Here is a 19,435-nt window from a genome sequence, read left to right as displayed (position 1 = left end):
AAGCATCTGACTTCGGCTCAGCTCATGATCTCACAGTTCATGGGTTTGAGCCCCGTGGCCGGCTCTGTGCTGACAGCTCAGAGCCTGGAGCCTGCTTCAGATTCTCTGTCTCCATCTTTCTGGCCCTCCCCTGCTCACTTTCTGTCTCTCTCTCAAAAATAAACAAAAATTTAAAAAAAACAATTTTAAAGATGCACAAGATATAATTCTTTTCCCTTAAATGTTTTGTAATCTCATTTGGGATATATATATATATATATATATATATATATATATATATATATATATAAATAATTTTATTTTTTCATATATATATGAAAAAAGAAAATAACAATAAAGGTTTAGACTAAAATTTAAGAATACAAACAAAGGAGTAAATTAAAATGTATTAACGCCTCTACTATGTAGTGGGTACTGATAGGTGCTTTATATGTCACCTCATTAATTCTCATGACATAACTCATGAGGCAGAACCTAAAAGGAAGAGAAGCTTCTCTAGTGAACTTAAAAAATCATCTAGAAAGAACTTTTTAAAGAGCCATTTTATTTGTCCCTAGTAGATACTTATTTCCCTTGAGAAGTTAACAATAGGACCTTTCATGATCTGCTAAATTATGGCTCACTCCTCTATGAGAGGGTCACTGAATAGACTTTCCAAGAGGTTATTTAGGGTTGGGGAACGATCCTTTTGTGACTTAACGTTATTGGAACCTCTTTGAAGGATTCCTGTTCCTGTTTGAGGTTGGGGGCAGGAAAGGATACCAGGACCCTCAAAGAGATCACCATGAGGTGAGGGAGAACATGGCCCTGACCCAAGCTTAGAACCACGGTTTAGATATTCCTGAGGAAAGGCTGAGGCTGGCAAACTTTCTCCTTTCCTGGACATGGTATGACAGTGGACATTACAGGAACAATGCCTGAGCTTCTTCTAGCTGACAGATGGAATTATGAAGCCCAAGAGAGTGCAGAAATTTGTTTCGGGCAGGACATCCCAGTAGCGGTGCAAAATCATCAGCTGGACTGAGCCGGGGAACCAGTTTTCCATAGCATCTCTGTGTGTAGGGACAGAAAGCAGCAGATGTACTTTGTTCTTTCTGCTTGGGATTTGGAAGCAGGGCAGCCCATATTTGATGGAATAGTCCTCTGGGAATCTTGGGCAATGGAAGTGGGTGTGGAAAGGACCTCAAGATGCAGACATTGGGCTTCCTGCTAATACAGGCATGCCAACTTAGAGTTATATAAAAAAAAAAATAAATAAATAAAAGAGACATGACTGCATTTGATGTCCACTTTTTTGTTTGTTTGTTTTATTATGGTGATATAAAATTTCAGAGAAGATATATACTTTGAGGTATCATAGCTATTATTGCAAAGCTAGGATTGAAATGAATTCTGTTTGACACTAATATTTTGCCCTCTACAAAAGAAATGTCATAAGAAATTATGGATTTTCCAGATATAACTATATATCTAGTAAGACCCAGTAAATAATTATTCACTAATAATTAGTAAAATGTTTTCTTAAACTCCAGATAAATGGCACTGTGCAACTCAGAAAGAAAATAAAGCTTATGTTTTCATTATGAAAAGTTACAGTCATTTTATTTTATTCTTCATCGAATCTCAGACACTAAATCCCCTGTGTCGTCTTGGATTTCCTTTTATTGAATAAGGAGTTCTTGTTCTGATGAAATGGAATAGAAAGTCATGAGATTTTCCTACATTAGTCATGCTTGAAAAATAAAGCAATAGCTTTTAATATGTATTCTATAATTCATTCTAATATAATTGATGAGGAACTCAAGTTATTAAACATCCAAAATAATTCAGATGTGTTAACAGAAATAACAATAAGGAGAGTCTGCCAAGATGTACTACAATAAATAGGCTTTAATGACACTGAGAGATACACTAGAGCTCTACAACTTTTCCCAGTGTTCAAAAAATGCCAAACAGAATAGTGAGCACAAATTTGGTGCTAAACAAATTACTTTTCATTGATGATAGCCACTAAGTCCTACTGAACTGTAGCATTTAGGGAGAGTCCACAGAATTGTTGAAAAATCATCTAGCATAAAAGTTATAGGGGCGCCTGGGTGGCTCAGTCGGTTAAGCATCTGGCTTCGGCTCAGGTCATGATTTCACGGTCCGTGGGTTGGAGCCCCGCGTCGGGCTCTGTGCTGACGGCTCAGAGCCTGGAGCCTACTTTGGATTCTGTGTCTCCCTTTCTCTCTGCCCCTCCCCTGCTCATATTCTGTCTCTCTCTGTCTCAAAAATAAATAAAAACATTAAAAAAAAATTAAAAGTTATAAAAATGTAAAGGATTTTAAATGACAAATGAGAGAAGTCACCTTACAAGTAATAATAATGGTATGGCTATACTCATAACTTATAATTGATAAAAAAATTGATATAAATAGATACTACGACAGAAGGATAGATTTTTTTTTTTTAATATCCCTAGTGCCTAGAGTAGAATCTGGGGTATAGGGAGCATCACAGTGAGCTGATAATGGATATCTGTTGAATTAATGGGTAGTTAAAAATATCACACATTTATTTATGCTCATATTTGTTAGATATTGGAAATGTTACACAGTATTTAAAAGTTGAGTGAAGAGGGGTGCCTGGGTGGCCAACCAGGTTAAGCAGCCAACTTCGACTCAGGTCATGATCTCAATTTGTGAGTTCAAACCCCACGTCAGGATCTGTGCTGACAGCTCAGAGCCTGGAGCCTGCTTTGGATTCTAGGTCTCCTTCTATCTCTCTTCCCCTCCCCTGCTTGCACTCTGTCTTTCTCTCTCAAAAATAAATAAACATTTAAAAAAATGAAAATAAATAAGAGCTGAGTGAAGAAATGCAAAGAAGGCCTTCACAATAACATATAACTGGAAGATAAAAGTAGGTAGAATGAGGTAGAAGCTGTTCCCAGAGAAAGGGAATCTTCTAAATAGATCCCATATCCCAAAAGTTCTGGCTTGCATTTTAGCTATTTAGAAGTCAATCATTAACCTAACTGCCCTTCCTTTAGCAGTTGTTTTTCTAACTCCTGCCAATTCTTCTTTATTGTTGGGATTTTGTGGTTTAATTTTTATGTGTTCAGATGTAATTTTCTTGTAATTTATGCTCTTTCAGTTTCCTTGGACTTTCAGGATATGACAATTAAGTATTTTTCAACAATTCTAGAAAATTCTCTGCAATTGCTTCTTCAAATATCTCCTTTTCCTTGTTTCTATTTTCTCCATTGAGAATACCAATTACATACATTATATCTTTATTCTGCTCATCATCCATTCCATGGTCTATTTTCTCTCTGGTAAATTCTACCTTTTTGTTTTCTCCCTATAATGTTTCTCTCTTTGATAGCCATTTCTTTGGATGATCACTAATTCTCTCTTTAGCTGGGTCAGTCCTACTAAACTGTTAAGTTTATAGTTTTGGTAATAACATGTTTCTATTAGATTCTTTTCCAAAATTACTTCTCATTTTACACTCTCTAGTTTCTTGCTCATATTTTCAAACATTTCTTTTTTTTTAATTTTTTTTAATGTTTATTTATTTTTGAGACAGAGAGAGACAGAGCCTGAACGGGGGAGGATAAGAGAGAGAGGGAGACACAGAATTGGAAGCAGGCTCCAGGCTCTGAGCTGTCAGCACAGAGCCCGACGCGGGGCTCGAACTCACGGACCGTGAGATCATGACCTGAGCCGAAGTCGGACGCTTAACAGACTGAGCCACCCAGGCACCCCACAAACATTTCTTTAAATATACTTTTGGAGGCGCCTGGGTGGCGCAGTCGGTTAAGCGTCCGACTTCAGCCAGGTCACGATCTCGTGGTCTGGGAGTTCGAGCCCCGCCTCGGGCTCTGGACTGATGGCTCAGAGCCTGGAGCCTGTTTCCGATTCTGTGTCTCCCTCTCTCTCTGCCCCTTCCCCGTTCATGCTCTGTCTCTCTCTGTCCCCAAAATAAATAAAAACGTTAAAAAAAAATTAAAAAAAATAAATATACTTTTGATAGTTGGAATAATATCCCCCTTCCCCACGCCCCACCCCCCCACCGGATGCCTGTGATCTAGTCCTCGGAATCTGTGAGTATATTATTTTACATGGCAAATGGGACTTTGAAGATGTAATCAGTGTAAGCTTACTTGAGATGGTAAGATTATCCTAAAAGTCCGGATTGTCCCAGTCTAATCACATGAGTTCTTAAAAGCAGAAGAGGAAGGCAGAAATATTGGTCAGAGAGATGAAAAGCGCAAAGGACTCAGCCCACTGTTGTTGGCTTTTGAAAGGTAAGGATGGGTGCATGAGCCAAGAAATGCAGCAGCCCCTAGAAGCCAAGAACAAACTTCAGCTTATAATCATCAATAAAATGGGACCCAGTCCTTACAGTCATAAGGATTTGAACTCGGTCAGGAATTTGAATGAGCAGGAAACTAATACTCCCATAGAGCCTCCAGAAAGGAATATATTTCTGCCACTCTTAAGTTTGAATCCATTGAGAACTATAGTGGACTTCTAATCTAGAAAACTGTAAAATAATAAATTTGTGTTGTTTTAAACCATTAAGTTTGTAGTCATTTGTTAGCAGCGGTAGAAAAATAATATGGATTTCAGTATCAGGAGTGAGGTGTTGCTGTAACAAATATCTAAAACTGTGGCACTGATTTTTGATATCAGGCAGCAGGCACAGGTTAGAAGAATTCTGAGAAGCATGGCAGGTGGGGGGAGGAAGCTGACATTTATTTGAATAGACTGTTAGCAGAAAGAAGGGCTTTAAAGACTGTCCACAAGGGCTCAGAAGGAAGTGCAAGCATTACAGAGAAATTCTATATTTTCTCAGAAGAAAACATAAATGGTCATGAACAGACTAAACAGAAATGTAGGTTTTAAGCATGCTGCTGGTTGAAGGCTCAGAAGGAAATGAAAACATGTTATTGGAAACCAGACGAAAGGAATTTTTTCCATAGTGGTACAAAACTGTGTCATGCAGTTATGTGGAAAGCAGAACTTGTAAGCAATAAATTTGATTATTTAGCTGAAAAGATTTCCAAGCAAAATGTTGAAGGTGCAGGCTGATTTTTTTTTCTCTTTAGAGTAAAATGCGAGGGGAGAGAGATAAATAGAAGGAGAAGCTGTTAAACAAAAAGGAACCAGGGCTTGAGGATTTTGGAAATTCTTAACCTATCTGTATCCCAAATATGCAAAGATGCTAAAATGAAAAGATTATTTTAATGCAATTTTTATTTAAAACTAAGTGATTAGTTTTCTAATATTCTTCAGAAAAACCAAGAGAGCAAAGTATTCTGTAGCAAAAAAAGACTCTTTAAAGAGATTCAGGAAGTGATCATAGACACCCTCAGCCATCTCAGCCAAAGCCAAAAATAGTGAAGAGATTTTCTTGTTAAGATCTGTTGGTGAGGCTCTTGTCTAATAGGGTGAATCCTCCATAGAATCCTTCCATCCACGGAACACCCACAGAGTTCTAGAGAATTTTATACAACCAAAGATACTGCCAACTTGAACTGAAAGGGGTCAGAGTGATAGGATGTGAGAAGATCTCAACCTGCTGTTGCTGGCTTTGGAAAAAAAAAAACAAACAGGGGAGGTGGGACCAATGCAAGGCATGAGATAACAACTGGAAGCTAGGAGAAATCCTCAATTTAGAGCCAGCAACAAAACAAGGAGCTCAGTCCTACAACCACAAGGAACTGAATTCTGCCAGGAAGCCAAGTGAACAGGAAACCAATTCAATTCTCCTCTGGAGCTTCTAGAATGAAATGCATCCTGGCTATATACTTTGTATCTGGTGACACTCGTTTTAGACTTCTGATCTATAGAAATGTAACCTGATAAATCTGTGTGTGTTATGACACTTAGTGTGTGGTGATTTGGTATGGAAACAATAGAAAATTAATACAGTATTAAACATATTTTTCTTCCAAATCTGCTCATTGTAGCATAATATACCTTTTAAAACTGTATCTTCTGTCATGGCTTTTTCCAGCCTTCTTTTAAATCCATTTTATTCTTTATGTTTTGTAGTTTTGACTTGTTAACTAATTTCTCTAGAAATTTATCTTGAAAATGTTGAATTTAGATTCGTGTGGCAAATTATTTCTTTTGCTTCCTCCCACCAATTGTGAATCCAGAAACATTCTAAATTATTGGATGAAATATGTTGGATCACACCAGTGAATCTGCCACCAAATCCCAGTGAACGCTGACCAAAAGTTCTGAATTCTAAGGGCAAATCTGTGTCACTTCACTCAGTGTCAAAGTCTAGATAGGCAATTTTTGGATGCACCTTCTCAGTGGTGGGTTTCTTGTGCATCCTTACTCTTACCGTTTTCCTTGAGGATCCTGGTTTCCTGAGAAACCATCTATCACACTCCAACTTGGACTAGCCCTAGACTTCACCTTGTCTCCCCAGCTTTGGTCTTGCTTTCCTCTGAGGGTTGCTGCTTTTGCTTTGTTTTTATCCTCTTTAGAGTCTTTACTTTCCTACCATCTCAGAAAAGCATTTTAAAAGAAGGGTTTCGTAGTTATATTTTTACAGTTTTTCATTTAACAACTGCCAGAAAAGGAACTGTCTCCCTATTTTTTAAAACCTATCCAACTTTATTTTTATAAATTGAAATAATACATCCCATTGCTTATATAACAAAGGTTTTATTACTTAAGTAAAACTGTTAACAAAGTGATAGCTTTCCCAGTCAGCTTCTTAATGCATTTAACAAGTAACATTCTTGATAGTAAGGCTGTCAAGGAAAATCAGTAGCAAATCGCAGGCAATATGTTTCACATGTTAAATCCCTACTTGCTAAAAATAGATGGTCCATTATATGAAGACTCTCCTCCAGACTGCAATCAAAACAAAAAAAAAAAAAATCACAGTCTTTGAGAATCAAATTCTAAGAAATTCAAAGCCTACTGTTAGTTTTTGCACTAACATTAGAGTTTTCTAAAACATGATTAAGCTTAAATCCAAATTTCAGAAGTATATCTTCTTTCAGGCTTATGAAGCTCCACATTCCCTTGCTGATATTTATGAGCAGTCCTGATCCACTGAATCAGAAGTAATCCTATCCTTTTGCTTCTATGGCAAGGAATTACACTATACTATAATAACTTGTTTACATATTTGTTTTTTTTTTAAACTAGACTCTGAGCATCTTGAAAAGAGGAACTGTATCTATTGAAAATGTGGTAGACCCAGAATTTAACACTAAATTTAGGTCCTGAATTAATATTTGATGAATTTAACCTATGAGTGAAAATGGTTAGTAAAATGTAAGAAGTTTATAATTCTGTAGTACATATCATTTCAACTTGTCCTTTTTTTACTAATCCTAGGAAAAAACAGTTATGGTATTATAAAAAATATTATAGTATTGTAAGCCAGCCTTAATCAGACTTCACTCCAAATGAATTAACTTGTAGCCTAGGTTGAGCTTGTTCTCGTTCTTTCTCTTCCTGTTTATCGTCTAATTCACATATTTCATTACACAATGGATGTTTTCATTCTGAAATAAAAGTGATTTTAAATTGTATTTTACCTGAAGCATAATTAACAAGATAATACTCAATGAAAGGCAATCAATATTGTCAGCATTTAAAATAAATGTTTTCCAGAGTTGAGTTTTAAGTAATTTGCATTTACCTAGTTAAAAAAATCAACATTATATTGCCAAAGAAATCCCAAACAAACAAAAAGTTTATAAGTTTAGAATTAGGCATAGAAGGTCGGACTATTATCAGGTTGCATTATCTCACATGCATTTTTCAGCATTACATAGTTGTATTTTATTTTTTAAATGTTCAACTGAAAATGGTGTTTAGAATATCAGCCCCCAAAAGGCATCCAAATTGGTAAGGGAGAGGTAAAACTTTCACTATTTGCAGATGACATAATACTACATATAGAAAACCTGAAGATTCCACCAAAAAAAAAATTCTAGAACTGACAAATGAATTCAGTAAAGTTACAGGATACAAAATCAATGTACAGAAATCGTTTACACTCCTATACACTAATAATGAAACAATAGAAAGAGAAATCAAGAAAACAATACCATTTACAATTACACCAGAAAGAATAAAATACTGAGGAATAAACTTAACCAAAGAGGTGACAGACTTGTACTCTGAAAACTATAAAACACTGATGAAAGAAACAGAAGACAATACAAAGAAATGGAAAGACATTCCATGCACATGGAGGAAGAGCAAATGTTGTTAAAATGTTTATGCCACCCAAAGCAACCTACAAATATAATGCAATCCCTATACAAACAGCATTTTTCACAGGACTTGAAGAATCATAAAATTTGAACGGAACCACAAAAGACCCTGAATAGTCAAAGTCAAGAAAAAGAAAAACAAAACTGGAGTCATCACAATTCCAGAATTCAAATTATATTACAAATCTGTAGCAAACAAAACAGCATGGTACTGGCACAAAAATAGACACATATATCCATGGAACAGAAAAGAAAACCCAGAAATAAATCCACAGTTATATGGTCAATTAACCTTTGATAAAGGAGGAAAAAATACATAATGGGAGAAAGTCTCTTCAACAAATGGTAGTGGAAAATCTGGACATCTACATACAAGCAAAAGAATGAAATTGGACCACTTTACTTTCTTACATCATACACAAAAATAAGTTCAAAATGGATTAAAGACCTAAATGTGAGACCTGAGCCCATAAAAATCCTAGAAAAGGGCACAGGTGGTAATTTTTCTGACATCAGCCATAGCAACTTCTTTCTAGAGGTCTCCTGAGGCAAGGGAAATAAAGGCAAAAATCAACTATTGGAATTACATCAAAATAAAAAGCATCTGCACAACAAAGGAAACAATCAACAAAACTAAAAGGTAACTTATGGAATGGGAGAAGATATTTGCAAATGACATATCCGACAGAGGGTTAGTATCCAAAATATATACAGAACATACACAACCCAATACCCAAAAACCAAATAATCCAAATAAAAATGGGCAGGAGACACAAACAGATATTTCTCCAAAGAAGACATACAGATGGCCAACAGACACATGAAAAGATGCTCAATATCATTCATCATCAGGGAAATACAAATCAAAACTACAATGGGATATTACCTAACACCTCTCAGAATGGCTCAAATTAAAAACACAAGAAATAACAAGTGTTTGCAAAGATGTGGAGAAAAAGGAACTCTCATTCACTGTTGGTGGAAATGCAAACTGATGCAACCACTGTAGAAAAGATTATGGAGGTTCCCTAACAAGTTAAAAATAAAACTACCCTATGGTCTAGTAATTGTATTACTGGATATTTACCAAAAAAATACAAAACTACTAATACAAAGGGATACATGCACCCCTCTGTTTATTGTATTATTATTTGCAATAGCCAAATTAGGGAAGCAACCCTGTGTCAAACAATAGATAAGTGGATAAGAGGAGGCAGGATATACATATAATGGAATATTATTCAGCCATGAAAAAGAATGGAATCTTGCCATTTGCAATGACATGGAAAGAGTTAGAGAGTAAGCAAAATAAGTCAGAGAAAGACAAATATCACATGATTTCACTCATATGCAAAATTAAAGAAATAAAACAAACTAGCAAAGGAAAAAAAGAGAGCGAGACAAATCAAGAAACACTCCTTAAGTATTGTTCTCTTAGCTAGAGAACAAACTGATGGTTACCAGAGGAGAGGTGGTAGGGGAATGGGTGAAATAGGTGATGGGGATTAAGAGTACACCTATCATGATGAGCACAGAGTACTATATAGAATTGTTGAATCACTATATTATACAGCTGAAACTAACATAACATTGTATATTAACTATGCTGGAATTAAAATTAAAAACTTTTTAAAAATTTAAAAAGAAAATGAAAACTAAAGAAAAAAATCAGCCCATGTGCTTCTATTTTTATACTAATCCTTCCACAGTTATCATCCACTCTACAGCCTCTTAAAAAATACATTTAATGATATTAGAACCCAATCTTCACCTGTTTTCTTCATGTAATTTTCTGTGTCCTATAGGATATATGAATATGGGGCTCCATTGACATTTTGGATGCAAGAAAGAAAAATCAAACTTACTCTGTTGTCTCAAAATATTTCCCTTTCATCAGTTTTGTAGTTTTTCTTTTTTGCTATAATAAACTTGAAACCATCTCTGCTCTTCATTCCCCTTTATTCCTTTTATCTAATCTACCATGAAGACCTGTAATATTTGTTTACTTTCGTGTCTTTTGGTAATAGCATGCCTCTCTGTTTCTAACGCCTCTATCAGGAGTAGGCTGCCATTTCATGCTTTAACAGGACTACGTAATTTTCAATGATCCTTCCTAATTCTAGTATTTTATTGCTAATTGATTTTTTTTTAACTGGCTACCCTGACCAGATTGTAGATTACTGTACTCAACTATAATAGCAAAAATCCAGATTAGTAGTTTTCGGGTAGAGGGCAATAAAGATGAAACTGGAACACTCGGTATTTATCCACCAAAATATGTCCATAAGCTCCATCTGCTCTGGCTACACAATTTTCATTACATTTTCCTCAAATTTTCTTCATTCCAACTTGTCACTCAAGCACAGGGAATATCTAGATCACCTTTCACATTTTTGTTAAGTGGCCTTCATACTGCAAAAACTTCCCTTCTCATTCTCTTCTGAATCCAAAGTTCACAACATGCTGCTTAACTCTTACCTTCCCCAGGCAGTTTATATAGTGGTAGGAAACCAAAACTTGCTGTGGTATAGACCTCAGCTGGTAACCATGCCACTCACCAGCTACATGACTCTAGACATGCCTCGGGTTTCTGATTATAAAATGATATTAACAATAATAATGAGAATAATAATACTTTGGCTTCAGAAATTTGTAAAGATTGTATGACATAAAGCATTTTTATAAAGTATTTAGTAGACTGGATTATAATGATAAGTAAATAGTATTATTATTGCTGTTGGTGTTATTGTTACTGTTATTACTATTAATTCCATGATACGTCCCTATTATTCAGCCCACATCTGATAGCTCATTCCAACATCTATTAACTCAGCAACATTGAGCATTACACTATTTAGTATTAATTGTACTCTAATTGTTTTGTATATTTTCAGTGATTTGCTCATATGGGCATTTGCAGAAAGGATACTTAGAGGACATTTATCATATGTTTTGATATATTTTTTAAGTTGAGAAATATTATAAGTTAAAATGGAATCAGTATCATTTTCAATATCAGATTTTTTTATTCTGTAACACACACACACACACACACACACACACACACAATCTCTTTCTCTAAGTAAACACCTTACCTTAAGATTGTTCTGAATTCAGCTTCAGAAATGATCCAAATTGGATATCTACAAATCAATAATTATGAAATTATAGTCAATTAGCTTGAAGACAAAGGTATTGCTACTTGAGCAATGATTTTTAACATTTTCTACAAAAAAAAGTTGCATTTTAATCCTCTACAAGCTTTTGTTTGTTGCTTTCACCATCACAGTAAAATTTTAGCATATTTGCAAAATACATTTATAAAATCAGTAAGCACTTTTAAGTTAAAGGGATTTGATTTTTTCATTGTTTGCAAAGCCTATTGATGGCTCAGAGTCCAAATATCCTGTTATTCACCATCATTAAATTGAACTAAAAATAAACATTTTAAATAAAACAGGGTAATAGCTGCTGAGCTGGTCCCATTTTATGATACTGAACACTAGATTGGAATATATTTTAGAGAAGCCTGTATATACACCATACCCACATTGTATATACTGTGTTTGTGTGTGCACATTACATATGTATGTATACATATTGATAGTACACTAATACGTACACATACACACAAACTTAAGGGGAAAAAACAGGTAAATCTAAAACATTTCACAGAGGAAACCAAATATATGGGTAAAATCAAATGGATTAAATTAAACATAGCTCAGGTTTTGGATAAACTGATACTTCGGTGATATTAACAACAGTAAATGCAATAAAAATTCTGTGTTAAGTCTTACAGTTTACAGAATATTTTCACATTCTTGTCCAGGTCTTTAGTACCCCTCATAACCACAAATGTTTCCTCTCAAATACTGTTAGGGTAAGCTGGGCTGAATAGACACAGAGGTAGAAAACTTGTCCCATCAAATACACATTGTGAGAATAGCCTTTCCATTTAAAATGCAGCCCATGTCATATTCCCTCATAAACAAAACATAGGTGTAAAACCTAGCTCTACATATGGCTGAAGCTCATCTTTTAGATCTTGCATCAAACACCCCTCTCCAAGAATGACAGCAGATATTAATCAGGTAATGACTCAACTTCATACATAACTATGTACCACATTAAATGTCATGAAGAAGACTCATAAAGTACCTTGACTCCAGTGGGGATCCTCACTTAGTAAACTGGGAGGATAAAGGAGAAGGATAAAATTTGAGCTGAGAGTTACCAGGTAAAGATAGAGTTGTCAAGAAGGAGAGAATGCCCATTTTAGAAGGACAGGCAGGTGCAAGGTGCTGAGGCAGGACAAGTGTGGCAGTGTTGAGAAGCAGGAAGAAGGCTGTTAAAGCAGAAACAGGAATGGAACAGTGTGTAGGGGTGCATAAAGCTGGCGAGGTCATGCAGGGCCATAGCAGGCTATGAGGAAGATGAGTTTCTATCTTACAGACTACAGGAGGCCACTGCAAGGTTTACACACAGGAGTGTGGTAGTGTGATCTTGAAGATGGTAGCTCTGGTGAGGAAAGAGAAAGTAGAGGATGAGTGAACGTAGAAACCCAGTTGAAAGGCTATTGCTCTAGTTCAGGAAAGAAAGACAGTGCCTTGGACTAGAATATTTGCAAAATACATTGATAAAATTGGTTTGTTTTAATAAGTTTGGAGCGATAGATTATAATCTGTCTCTCTCACTTGATTGTAAACTACATGAGGTAGAGACCTCAATTTTTATTGACCATTATATCCTCTGCCACAATACTTTGCACACAGTAGATACTCCAAAAAAATGTTTTTTGAATGAATGCATAGTAGGAAAATATGAAGAATTTGGGGAGTGTATAGAACTTCATGAAGGAGTACTATTTACTGTGATAAGAATTACTAGCCAGGATCAGGTTTGCAAGTGAAATCATGTGCTTAGATTTAGGCAAATTGTACTTAGATTGCTTATCAGATATACAAGTGTAGATATGAATTAGGATATTTTAAGTGTCTAAAGCTCAGAGATCTTGACTGGAGACATAAATTTGGAAGTCATAGGAATATCAGTAACACTGATGCCATGAGAGTGGATGGGGAGAAAATAGAGTAATAATGATAACTGAATTTTTTCAAGTTTATTCATTTATATTTTGAGAGAGACAGAGATAGTGTGAGCATGAGAGGGGCAAAGAAAGATGGAGAGAGAGAATCCCAAGTAGGCTCCAAGCTGTCAGCACAGAGCCCAATGCAGGGCTTGAACTCACGAAACTGAGAGATCATGACCTGAGCCAAAACCAAGAGTTGGGCACTCAACCGACTGAGCCAACCAGGTGTCTCCATTTTTTTAATGTTTATTTATTTTTGAGAGAGAGAAAGAGACAGAGTGTGAGTGAGGGATGGGCAGAGAGAGAGAGAGAGAGAGAGAGAGAGAGAGAGAGAATCTGAAGCAGGCTCCAGGTTCTGAGCTGTCAGCACAGAGCCCGACACAGGGGCTTGAACTCATGAACTATGAGATCATGACCTAAGCCAAAGTCAGATGCTCAACTGACTGAGGCACCCAGGCACCCCAATGATAACAGAATTTTTGCAGACTCTTACTATGTATCAGTCACTGTTCTGTTTCGCATGTTTCAATCCAGTTAATCCTCACAATAACCCCATAAAGAGTACTCTGTTTATCATCCCATTTTAAAGATGAGAAAACCAAGGCACAAAGAAATTATAGAATTTGCCCAAATTCACAGACTTAGTAAATGGCAGAACTAGGGTATAGCAGGCAGAATTCTAAGATGGCCTCCAACATGCCCAACTCATGATGTTCACACTTTGTACAATGTCCTGTCCTGTGTAGGGCAGAACCTGTAAATGTGATGGGATATAATTCTCATGATTTAGTTATTAATGAGTTGACTCTGAGTTAATCAAAACCAAAAGGGAGAGCTTTGTGGGCCTGGCCTCATCAGTCGATCCCTTCAGAGGAAATGAGGTCCTCCCTGCCACCAGAGATTAAAAGCGTGAGAGGACATATGCAGGGGGCCACATGGCAGAGCATTGCAATCAGCTTCCAAGAGCTAAGAACTGCCCTTGGCAAACAGCCATCAAGAAAATGGGGAATTCAGCCCTATAGCCACAACAAATTAAATTCTGCCAACACCAGTGAGCTCAGAAGAGACCTCAAGCCTCAGATGAGCCCTCAGTCCTAGCTAACAGCTTGAGTTCAGGCTGTGAGACCCTGAGCAGAGGACCCAATTGAAACCCACCCAGACTTCTGACCCAGCGAACTGTAAAATACTAAATGAGGTCTGTCTTAAGCCATAAAGTTTGTATTATTTGTTACGCAGCATAGAAAACTAACGCACATGATAAAATCTGAGTAGTTGGTTTACATGACCTGGGCTGTTAAAGACTTAGCTACACCTCAGAAGGTAGAAGAGGTGGGAAAATGAGAGGAGAGACTAGTAACAACAGAGCCCTGAAGCAAATGCAGACATTTAAGGAATGGGCAGAGGAAAACGAACCAGCAAAGGAGATTGTAGAGAAACCAAGAAATCAGGCAAATCCAAGGGAGTATGACATTATGGAAGCAAAGGAGAAGATATGTGCAAGGAAGGAGACTGAGTAAAAGTGTGCAGCACTACAGACAGCAAACCAGATGAGGACTGGAGAGCGTTCGGTGGATTCAGTAAGATGCAGGAAGGTAACACTGGCTTTTCCTCTGGTCAATTAAAAAAGCAGAGTTGGCATTTTCGAACTCCGTGTGTGTGTGTGTGTGTGTGTGTGTGTGTGTGTGTGTGTGTGTGTGTGTTTGTGTGCGTGTGTGTTTAATTAAGGGAGGAAATCATGTGATGAGTTGGGGAGAAAAAAAATATGTTTTCCAGACATATTTTTACTATTCAATATTTTCATGCAGGAGCATTATAAACCTCTCCTTAAGAACTCAGTATATTTTGTTATTTACAGCAGACCTGACAAGTTAATCAACTAAAATATTCTGTCACAAAATTGAACTTCGAGGATTGACAATTTCTTGTGACAAGGCAAGATTGCACCCAAGTAATATTCTACATACCATTTAATCTCATGAGATGACTGCTGAAAAGCAATAGAAAGAGGACAGAAAAGAGAGCATTCGATTTCTAAAACTCATTCATTTATTTTGATCATTTATATAGCCACTCTAAGGGGAAGTTATTTTTTTTCTCCTAAGAAAATATGAAATCAGATGCAGATGCCAAAATATAAAGAGGCATTAACTAAATCAATAAAGATCCATTTTGACTGTAATAGAGTACAATTGAGAAGACAAAGGGTACACACAGAGGCGATTAAATTTATGGCTTTTTATGCTGCTATATTCACCCAATGATGCTGCTTTTGGATTCTCTGGCACCAGTATTTCACTTTGGTGACTAATTTCATGGGAGGCAGAACAAGGACAATTCTCCCCTTATCCCATATAAGATAACGAAATAACAAGATTTAAACTACACTGTTGGGGCACCTGGGTGGCTCAGTCGGTTAAGCGTCCGACTTCAGCTCAGGTCACGATCTCGCGGTCCGTGAGTTCGAGCCCCATGTCGGGCTCTGGGCTGATGGCTCAGAGCCTGGAGCCTGCTTCCGATTTTGTGTCTACCTCTCTCTCTGCCCCTCCCCTGTTCATGCTCTGTCTCTCTCTGTCTCAAAAATAAATAAAACGTTAAATTTTTTTTAAAATAAATAAAAAAAAATAAATGACACTGTTATTCTTATATATGGCAGGGTGGTGGGGGGAGGGGTTGGGTATACTTATCTCCAATGAAACCCTTAGGAAAGGAAAGGAGAGTTTGTCCAAGGATCTCTGACACATAGTCAACATAGGAACAGGGTCATGTTCAATGGCTCAACCTGAACTGAGATTTACATTTTCTATTTTGAATGATCAAGACAGATGTGCTGGGGTCCCTGGGTAGCTCAGTAGATTAAGTGTCCGACTTCAGCTCAGGTCATCTCACAGTTTGAGTCCGAGCCCTGCATCAGGCTCTCTGCTCTCAGCACAGAGGCTGCTTCAGATCCTCTGTCTGTCTCTGTCTCTCTCTCTCTACTCCTTCCCTGATTGTACTCTCTCTCTCTCTTTCTCTCTCTCTCAAAAAGTAAACTTAAAAAAAATTTTAAGATGTGCAATGTTAGAGATACGAGTGCAGGAGGGCAGAGTCATTATGTCTTCTGGTGGCTTAGGTGAAATTTTTCTTCCTTTTGTCTCATCTGAAGCCATTTTTCCCAGATATGGTTGTGAATTCACCTGCTCCTAACACTTTACTCATGCACAGATGGTTTAGGAGGCCTGATACAATCATTGCTTACATCCCAAGATTAACATTGCTTGTGCTGTTCACTTACAGTTTAAGGATCTTGAATTTGTTTTACATCCAACTTAGTATCATTTATTTGGCTCCTACTTTTAGTTGTTTATGAATGAGACAGCTCTTACTAACAGAGGTAATGTTACTAGTGAGCACATTATTACTTTCTAGTCTAAGACAAAGTTTGATTAATTAATGAGTCATGCCACCTTAATAAATGAGAGCCTTTTATCATCCTGGTATAAAAATTCTTTTAAAAAGACAATTTTTTCACTCATGTGGAATTCAAGAAACAAAACAAATGAGAAAATGGGAAAAAAAAAGGGAAAGTGAGGCAAACCAAGAAACAGACTCTTTAAAAAAAATGTTTATTTTTGAGAGACAGGGAGAGAATGCAAGGGGACGGGATGCAGAGAGAGGGAGAGAGAGAATCCAGACCAGGCTCTGTGCTGTCAGCACAAAGCCCAACCTAGGGCTCGGACCCATGAGCCATGAGATCATGACTTGAGCCAAAGTTGGGCACTCAACAGACTGAGCCACCCAGGAACCCCCGGGCCTGTAACTACAGAGAACAAACTGATGGTTACCAGAAGAGAGGTGGGGGGGGGGGTGGTTAAAAAGGTGATGGGGATTAAGGAGCACACGTGTCATGATGAGCGCCAGGTGTTGTGTGGAAATACTAAATCACTATATTGTACACCAGAAACTAATATTACACTGCACGTTAACTAAGTAGAATTTAAATTAAAACATTAAAAAAAGAAAATCTACCCATTGGTGTGATCAATTCCAGGAAATAGATCACATCTTCCTACTCTATGAGCCCTGAACCCCTAACCAAAACAAGAAGCTTGAATAGAGCTCCTATTTTAAGGTCTTCTCTTTTGATTCATGGAATTTGGAGATGAACCTTAAAATGAGGCTTGATCCTTTGTTTCTCAAAACAAAAAGGAAAACACCACACTTTTATATCTCTATGAAGATACAAAAGACAAGTATCAGAAAACATCTCAAATTTTACTTCATATGTCAGATATCCTAGAATCGTATTGTAGTTTCCCACAGAATTGCCAACTCAATAAATTCTTGGCTGATGCTTCAGAATTTTCATCTCTAATATTCCAAATCCCTAATGGCCTTAAACTTCAAAGTCTAATCATTCAGTTGATTGATATGCCTCTTCCCAACTGGGTTGTGCACACAACAAGTCTGAAACTTCTCCAGTATTTCCACCTTCCACAAACTGTGAGATGAGTGGCTCCTCATGATTGTCTTTTCCAACCCTAACTTCTTATAATTTTCCCCAAAGTATGTTCCTCTCAGACTACACTTACTGTATATAAATACTTCATGCTGGCTTCAATTACTTCAAGTTCTAGTACACATGCATATGCTGTTTGTTTTGGTGAGCAGTGATCCTGGTATAATAAGAGTATAAACATCTCTTCCTTAACCCTGTACTGATAAACTATAGTCTCCAGACTAGGTAATTTTAAGCTTCACAGGACCTATAATAGAATATTAAAAAACAAAACAAAAACAAAAACAAACAAGAACAACAACAAACTATACTTTGGTCTGAAGTATCTTTTCAAAAGAAAGATACATTGTCCTGAAGATTTTAGGAATCCAGACTACATTCTAACTTTAAAACCCTTATATTTGCCCCCAAACTACACTTACTCTATAGATACTTAGATTTCCAGCAAAAATGAGTCCTCATAACTGTGATAGGAGCAGAAACCAGAACTAGATGGCTTTGAACTATGCTTGTATATGAAAATATATCCTGTTGTACTTTGATTGTAGCTCTATTTTGGTATCAGTGGAAATGATATTTTTAAAAATCAATTTCTTCTTTTAAAAAGGGATTTCCCTTCTGCTCCAATTTTCACTTAACTTTGGGAATTTTCTATATTGGATCCCCAAATATTTCTTAACTGCTTCACAGTTAAAGTAGAATATTTAACTTTCATGACTTGACTCTAAAACACATTACAAAGAATGTCTTAAGCGACAGCAAACTTCTTGGAGAATGTACTTACAGTTAAGGCCCAATCCATAACCATGGGTTTAGGACATTGGAAAGCTTGACAAAGAAGTAAATTTCTTAAGGCTTAGTAGATATTCTTGGGCTTCATAACCAACTATAACTTTAGGTGTATCGACACATCCAAATGACACCACACAAAAGTTATTAAAAACTAGCTTTTAAATTATAAATCTTCTAGGGGCACCTGGGTGGTTCAGTTGGTTCAGCATCCAGCTTCAGCTCAGGTCATGATCTCACAGTTCACGAGTTCAAGACCCATGTCAGGTTCTATGTTGACAGCTCAGAGCCTGGAGTCTGCTTCAGATTCTGTGTCTCCCTTTCTCTCTGCCCCTCCACTGCTCGCGCTCTCTCTCTCTCTCTCTCTCTCTCTCAAAAATAAATAAACATTAAAAAAATGGTTCTAAATTATAAATCTTCTTTGTAGAATTCTTTCAAGTGGGAGGTAAAAAAAGGTGAGGAAGGTTACATTTTTATTCATTTTAAAGAATAAGAATACACAGAAGGTATTAAGTAATTGGAAAAAAACAGGAAATTGAGTATTAAGTAGACTTTTTGAAGGGCAAATTGAAATAATTTGATATATTTTAAATAATGAACTTAATCTTTAAAATAAAAATAGCTATTAATTGAGAAATACTCATTTATCAAGTTTTTAACATACATTATTATATTAGAAATCTTGCAAAATAGAGATTATTTTCCCATGTGAAAGGCATGGTTTCAACCACTTGCTTTAATGAACAAGACAGGTACTAACAGAATTCCCCAAGTTTCAATCCAAATTTGTTTTCAACAGTGAACTAAGTCACTCACT

At 36.6% G+C, this 19,435-nt stretch overlaps 1 protein-coding gene across 2 annotated transcripts in view; it reads right to left on the bottom strand.

The window, feature by feature from the left end:
• Positions 1-19,435, bottom strand: part of CNTN1 (contactin 1) — a 366,494-nt gene that overhangs the window by 270,824 nt on the left and 76,235 nt on the right. For both annotated transcript variants that reach the window (XM_047868302.1, XM_047868304.1), the window contains exon 2: positions 11,338-11,385. The gene's annotated coding sequence lies outside the window, so the exon portion shown is untranslated. The remainder of the gene's footprint in view (positions 1-11,337; positions 11,386-19,435) is intronic.

This window comes from Prionailurus viverrinus, chromosome B4, assembly GCF_022837055.1.
Source record: "Prionailurus viverrinus isolate Anna chromosome B4, UM_Priviv_1.0, whole genome shotgun sequence".
NCBI classification, from domain to species: domain Eukaryota; kingdom Metazoa; phylum Chordata; class Mammalia; order Carnivora; family Felidae; genus Prionailurus; species Prionailurus viverrinus.
This window is presented reverse-complemented; position numbering and strand designations above follow the sequence as displayed.